Below are 7,894 nucleotides of genomic sequence, written 5' to 3'. Positions count from 1 at the left end.
CTTTTGTGTTTGAGTCTTATTTTGCTCTCAGATGTTGTAATGTGAAACAAATTAATTATTTGAAGGTATCGGAAATGTTATTTGCCCCATTCCAAAAATGAGCTTCACCAGGAATGTTTGCCTTGCTTTTTTAAGTTAAAAGAAAATGAAGCTAAATTAAGCTAATTAAATACATAATACACAGATATACTACGTTCTATTCATCAAAGAATCCTGGAAAAAAAAGATTAAGCAATGTTTCCAAAAATGATAATAAGAAATATTTCTTGAGCACTAAATCAGCATATCAGAATGATTTCTGAAGGATCATGTGACACTGAAGACTGGTGTAATGACTAACGGCTAAAACTGAAATCAGTTATTGTAAATTGTAATAATATTTCAAAATAATAATGTTTTACCATATTTTGATCAAATAAATGTAGCCTTGGGGAGCATAAAAGTCTTCTTTCAAAAAATGTAAACCAAAATAAAAACTTACCTATCCCAAACTTTTGAACAGCAGTGTGCTTATTAGTTACATTAAAAAACAAACCAACAAAAAATGTGTGTGAAAGTGTGCAGATCCAGTCACCCATTTCAATACATATAAACAGTTTGAATTGTGTTAACAGAAAGTCCACTTATATTATCAATGCACTCAATGTTTTACCATAAACTATAGCTTTTGGGCTACTATGGACAGTACACTTACATGCCTTTATACCTTATCTACCCCTAAATAAGGTGTGTATACAGTAAGGAATATGCAACTTTTAGGGGTAGTTAAGGTACAAAAATAGAAACACAACTTCTGCACATTTATGCAGTGCAGGTAGGTCTTTTATGTAAGGTTACGTTGGGTTTTAACAATCTCAACACAGGCATTTTCATTTCAATCCAATGAGAAACTGACCTACAAATCAATCTTATCTGTAGATATCTATCTATCTATCTATCTATCTATCTATCTAGCTATCTGATCTTATCTGTATATCTGCATGCATCAGACCACTGGGTCAGGTTGAAGGCAACCTTTGGCATTATAGAGAAGAGGTTTACCTTTGTTTTAGCCCTGCTGATTTATTCAGCGTCTTCTTGGGGGAGCCACCTGATTCTTCAATTTGAGTATGCTTTTGTAGAGTTTGATGCAGGGTTGAGTTTGCGAGATGATTGCAGCTGTGCATTTACATCTTCAACTGCCTCAGAATCCACAATGTGTGCTCATCATATTCGTCAACTATCAACATATTAAAAACATTAGCTATGCAGCCATATCACCCTGCAGCCCAAGACTGGTTGCCCACTGAAGCTAAGCAGGGTTGAGCCTGGTCAGTACCTGGATGGGAGACCACCTGGGAAAACTAGGTTGCTGCTGGAAGAGGTGCTAGGGAGGCCAGCAGGGGGTGCTCACCCTGTGGTCTGTGTGGGTCCTAACGCCCCAGTGTAGTGACGGGGACACTATACTGACAAAAAGCACCATCTTTCAGATGAGACATTAAACCGAGGTCCTGACTCTCTGTGGTCATTAAAAACCCCAGGATGTCCTTCGAAAAAGAGTAGGGGTGTAACCCCGGCATCCTGGCCAAATTTGCCCATTGGCCTCTGACCATCATGGCCTCCTAAACATCCCCATATCTGCTGATTGGCTTCATCACTCTGTCTCCTCTCCACCAATAAGATGGTGTGTGGTGGACGTTCTGGCGCAATATGGCTGCCGTCGCATCATCCAGGTGGATGCTGCACACTGGTGGTGGTTGAGGAGATTCCCCCCTTCTATGTAAAGCGCTATATATATGTAAGGAATTATTATTATTATTATTATTATTAAATTAAAAAAAACAAATAAATACAGTAGATACTGACCCCTGCGTGGGACTAGCACCCTGGATATAATCCATAATGGTTATCCTACTCTGCCACAGTGTAGTCTGGATTCGCTTTCCTCCAGTTTTGTTTATTCCACACTTTCCCATTTGTTGCACATGATATGTTTGTAATAGCCACAAAAGAAGAAAAAAGAAGTACTATGAACTATATTTTTGGATATTTTAGTCTTTTGCTGTTGCCATGTCTTGGTGCTGGCCTTACATCTTACAACAATGAAAGCCTAGCTTAGTCTACAAACCCTAGGGCTTGTCGGGGCTAATGCATTACACTTGAGAAGTTACATTTTACATGATAATATTAGGCTTTTAAGTGACCACAACAACCCATAAATGTCAGCAAAGACCACATCAATCAGATAAGGCCTCAGCAGATACTAAGCGAAGACTGCAACGAGATGCGGTTCCTTGCCGCTGTTGCCTTTGACTTGCTTAGTTGGGGGACACTTAGTACTCAGTAATATGATTGATATGACTGCACTGACACTATCAGATGATAAGAAAACTTGAATTGAACTAAGTTGAACGACGTCACTGTCTTCTGTAGATCTGCTTTAGAGCTGAATCACATCTTGCAACATTGACAGTGTTATCCAACTGAATTGAAGCAACATTAAACTTCAGCTGAATAACACCATTGCTGGCTTCTGTTGAGCTACTTAGCTGAATAGAACTCGTTTCAAAACTGGTGAACTTTATACCATTATTCAACTGATCTGAACCAACACTGAACTGACTGGTGCCCAATAGTGACACTGGTGTCTTTTAGAGCTGCTTTACAGAAGAATCGGAAACATCTAATTGTCCCTGGATTTTTATGTTGAAGTGTTTCCCGTGCCATGTCTGTAGTCAGTTTGTAGTTTTCGCCCTTGATTAGTCTCAGGTGTGTCTTGTTAAGCTTGTTATCCCTTGTGTATGGCTGTGTCCCAAAGGTGAAAAATGCTGCCTTCGGAGGATGCATTCCAAAGTAGGAAGGCATCAAGACACGTCCAAATCCAAAGTTAGCTTTACTTACTGTCTCCTGAGATGCCGTCATCTGATCAATTTTTGAAGGCAGCATAGATGTTATCCTTCGTTGCCTTTGATATCCCACAATCCTGTGTGTGCCATTCCATGATAGATGAGCTAAAAAATAAAGATGGCATCTGAAAGTTGTGGTTGGTGGTCAGTTTGTGTAAATGTTTCTGATAAACCTTTTTTCCATTTTTAATGTTATTTGTAACGAGAAATTGCTATTACAGTAACATTTGCTTACCAAAGCTCGCTTTGTTGTATTTTGTTGTAGATCAGGGGTTCTCAATTCCAGTCCTTGTGACCCACCGCTCTGCACATTTTGTATGTTTCTCTTATCACTTCTGACGTTTGTTTTATTTGACCGTAAGTGCCCTGCGAAGTGGACTTCACAGGATATTCCACCATGATTCCAGTTCAAAGGGGGCGTATATGTTCCATTCAATCACTATTTTAAAGGGGGCATCGGATGCCCATTTTCCACAAGTTGATATGATTCTTTAGGGTCTTAATGAAAAGTCTATAACATACTTTGGTTAAAAAACACGCTTTTTACACTGTCAAAATCAGCTCTGATTTCAGCCCGCTGTTCTAGTCCATGTTGCTTTAAATGCTAATGAGCTCTTCTGACCCCGCCCCTCTCTTCCGTGGGGTGACGAGCAGACTGTAAACTTCAGCCGAGAAACTGGCTAACTAGCACGTTATTATGAAAGGCGATTTGCTAAGATTCATAAAAAACCCTTATACTCACTTCTTCTGTAAATGAAGCTGGATCACGAATGATTAGTGCGAACGTAAATGCATTTAGGCAGATCGGGATCGGCGGATCCCCTTCAAAAACGAAAGTAACGTTAATCCACTGCGTCTTCAGCGACTCAGATGTCGGGATTAAATGACGACTGCTTTATTCATTATTACATCCAACAACAAAACACCTCAATCGCTTAGGAGACATTCTTGTCTTCCCCTGCACCGGAGTCGACATAATGGCAGACTGATGACAGCTCACTCAGGGCGGGTCGAAGGTAAGGACAGCCTTGTCAATCAACTATCGTGGGAGTGGCCTGTGCAGAGCTACGTCACTCTGACAGGAATCTCAGAACAGCCTGATTTGAGAAAGATGATTTTTAAAAAACCACTGGGTGGACTTTTATCATTATAGGGTGGATGTGTACACACACTTCCAACACACATATACAGTATGTTCAAACAACAACAAAAGTGGATTTTGCATCCGATGACCCCTTTAAATCTTGGCTAGTGCTGAACTGCTCTCTTTAAGTTAAGTTGACTTTACAATATTTGCAGTTTCAACTTTTTAAATTAAGTTCAAATATTTTTTAACATTAACTTTCTAGTTATGATAATGCAAACTTTATTTTAGAGATACAGATAAAAATGTCCAACATTTGTTTGAAGCAACATTTTTTTTTTTCTTGCATTGCTTATAAACAGGTTTTTAATATTAAAAACAGTACACAACCTGCCTGTGCATGCTAATGTGTGAATGCATACAAGGGCACAAAAGTAGCAAAAAACTGCCAAGAAACTGTCATACAAAGCTGAAAATATACTCCTGCCTCATGGAAAACAACCACTGAGACAAGCTTGAGAAAAAAACAACAACACAAGCGTCCATTATCCATGAGCCTTTAAAATCAGAAAATAACCTACCTGTAAAAACAGTGTTGCAGAAAAGTACCCAGAGGTACGAATTTTTATGAGACCAGGTTGCAAATAACAGAGTAAAAATGACAAATGGTTGGTTACTCTAACACAGTAGACTGATAAACTGCAATATATACAAATACTTTGATTCAGAAGCACATTCGATATTTTGATTAAAAAAAAGTGATGGTTTAAAGCAGGGGTGTCCAATCCTGCTTCTGGAGGGCCGCTGTCCTGCAGAGTTTAGCTCCATCCTTAAACACATCTGAATAACTAAGGTCTTACTATAGGCATACCAGCAACTTCCAGGCAGGTGAGTTGAGTCAAGTTATAGCTAAACTCTGCAGGACAGTGGCCCTTCCAGGACGGAGTTTGGACACCTCTGGTTTATAGTTTCTCTATGCTAATTGTGTGAGTAATAGGGATGTAATCATGTACTCGGAGTTGGTTGAAAATCGATGCAAATATGTGATGATTCAAGTTGATTGTGACATTAAACAAATCACGATACATGTTTTAAACAGCAGGGGCTGCTGAAGCTGTATGCTGTGACCTCGCTTTACAAGAACTATAGCATATTTTATTATAAAATAAATAAACTCAAATACTGTAGAAATGGAAAGTACTTCCATTGATTTTTCTTTTTCTTTTATTTGGTAGATTATTTAGTAAAAATACACTTAACTTTTAGATGAACTGCCCCCAACTGACTGATATTAAATGCAACTTGCAGGCGCAATTAAACTTTAAATAAGGTGTTCCTGAATTATTTTTAAATCTCATGTTATTGTTTTACTTCAGTCAGTTTATAATATCTAAATATTTTATAATGAAATATTCTATTCATAATAAATTACATCTACTTCCTCACATTAACAGATCGTAGGAGACCTCTTTTGTGATAAACTAAAACAATTGCTTTTTCACATTGTGGATCTATGCATTTCGCCCTTCGGCCTTCCTCAGAGTGTGTCAGGTCACCTTTAGGTCCTTTTTAGTTTAGGTACTTTTAATGTCTATACTGAGATGGAATAATGGCTTTTTATTAGCTTTTTTAACTTTTTTCATTTTTAAACATTTTGTAAGAAAACATTTTTTAATACATTTAATACAGCTGCATTTTGGACTACCTGTAGCTTGTTTATTGAGGATGCAGGACAACCAGCTAGCAGTGCATTACAATAGTCCAGTCTAGAGGTCATGAATGCATGAACTAGCTTTTCTGCCTCAGAAACAGGTAACATGTTCCATAGCTTGGCGATGTTTCTAAGATGAAAGAATGCTGTTTTTGTAACATGGGAAATATGAATTTCAAAAGACAGGTTGCTGTCTAATATAACACCCAAGTTTTTTACTGTAAAAGAAATAACATTAGGCTACATCCATCTAGATGCAAATTGTAATCTAAGAGATTCTGTGTACTGTTTTTTGATCCAATAAGTAATGTCTAATCCGAATTTAATAGGAGATCATTATTGGTCATCCAATCTTTTACATCTTTAACACACTCTGCTAGCTTAAATAATTTAGAATTTTCATCTGGCCTTGTTGAAATATATAGCTGAGTATCATCAGTATAACAATGAAAACTAAACCCATATTTGCTAATAATTGAGCATGCGCGCGCACGTCTTCTGCATCATTAAAATGTGAGCCGTTAATTTGAGCGTCAAGCTGAGAGACGTATCGAAACACAGGAGGTTATCATCAGCTGGTTCAGATCAGTGTCCAATCATCTGGAATTAGAAAAATATGATCCGTATTATTATAATTATTGGTAACACTTTACATTAAGGTTCCCTTTATAAAGGGTTTATAAAGGTGTTAATAAATGACTAATAACTCACTTACAAATGCATTATAAATCATTGATAAGCCATTATAAATGCATGAATGAAAGGGTGATTTTAATGCAATACCTGCCAAATAGTGAGCCCCATGATTCTCCGCAAAAGTTAATGATGCCTATCCACAGCAATGATTAGAAACCGATATATTTTGTTTATCAAGATTAAATTATCATCTTGATTTTTATTTTGGGGAAAAAAATAATAAAAGCACACCCATGACTTGATGAGATATTAATATTGAACGTTTGAATTCCAATATTACCTGTGAATCTTAATGTAATGAGCCATTTATTAATGATTTATAAACGTTGTTAACTTGTGAACGTGAACCTTAATGTAAAGTGAACATCTGTGAACCAGTTATTAATGAGTTATAAACGTTAATAACGTCAAAAATGAACCTTAATGTAAAGTGATCACATGTGAACCATTTATTAATGAGTTACAAACGTTAGTAACCTGTGAAAGTGAACCTTAATGTAAAGTGAACACCTGTGAACCATTTATTAATGAGCTATAAACGTTAATAACCTGCAAAAGTGAACCTTAATGTAAAGTGAACACCTGTGAACCATTTATTAATGAGCTATAAACGTTAATAACCTGCAAAAGTGAACCTTAATGTAAAGTGAACACCTGTGAACCATTTATTAATGAGCTATAAACGTTAATAACCTGCAAAAGTGAACCTTAATGTAAAGTGAACACCTGTGAAACATTTATTAATGATTTATAAACGTTAATAACTTGTGAAAGTGAACCTTGAATTAAAATGTTGTTCATTGAATTTAATTGGGCTCCTTGAATTTAAATTACATTACACTGACTTTAAAAAAAAATCAAGTTGAATCTCGTATAACTTAAATAAAAAAGGTGAAATTGCTTAAAATATTTTTATGATTTAAAGTAACTTAAAAACATATGTTGTCATGACTTTTTCATCCTATCATAGGGAGCAATGAACACTGTGTAGGGAGCCTGACAATCGGAACACAGCTCACGCATGGAGCTCTCTTCTAATGAGCTGGTTATCTAAATCAGGTGCGTTAAGAGAGACATGCAAAATATGCAGAGTGGTGGGTCACCAAGACTGGAATTGAGAACCACTGTTGTAGATCATTTAACCATTGCTGCCTCAGAAGCCTGTCTGAAATCAGTTTCGTGAGGTGCCTTTGTGCATAAATGCTGCCTGTAAAGTCATTGCCTGATAAGGCAGCGAGGCAACAAGTCAGCAAGTTCGGTGTTAGTTTCTTGTGCCTGTTCCCTCTGAGTCCCACGTTGTTGTTTCATTTGGACTATTAATAAACCCCTTTTCACTTAGTTCCTCATTTTGCCCTGCATTTCTTGTTGCCCACATGACTATCACTATGTAGGCAAAAAAGATGTTTCTCCATGGAAGGACATTTACTGTATTTAAGTGAAATAAATGTTTTTTCAAGCAACATATAAATTGGAAAAAACATGAAATGGCCCAAAAATGTCTCCATGAGTGGCTATGAA

The sequence above is a fragment of the Sinocyclocheilus anshuiensis genome, unplaced genomic scaffold (genome assembly GCF_001515605.1).
Source record: "Sinocyclocheilus anshuiensis isolate Anshui unplaced genomic scaffold, SAMN03320099.WGS_v1.1 scaffold868, whole genome shotgun sequence".
NCBI lineage: Eukaryota > Metazoa > Chordata > Actinopteri > Cypriniformes > Cyprinidae > Sinocyclocheilus > Sinocyclocheilus anshuiensis.
Note: the sequence above shows the minus strand (reverse complement) of the source record.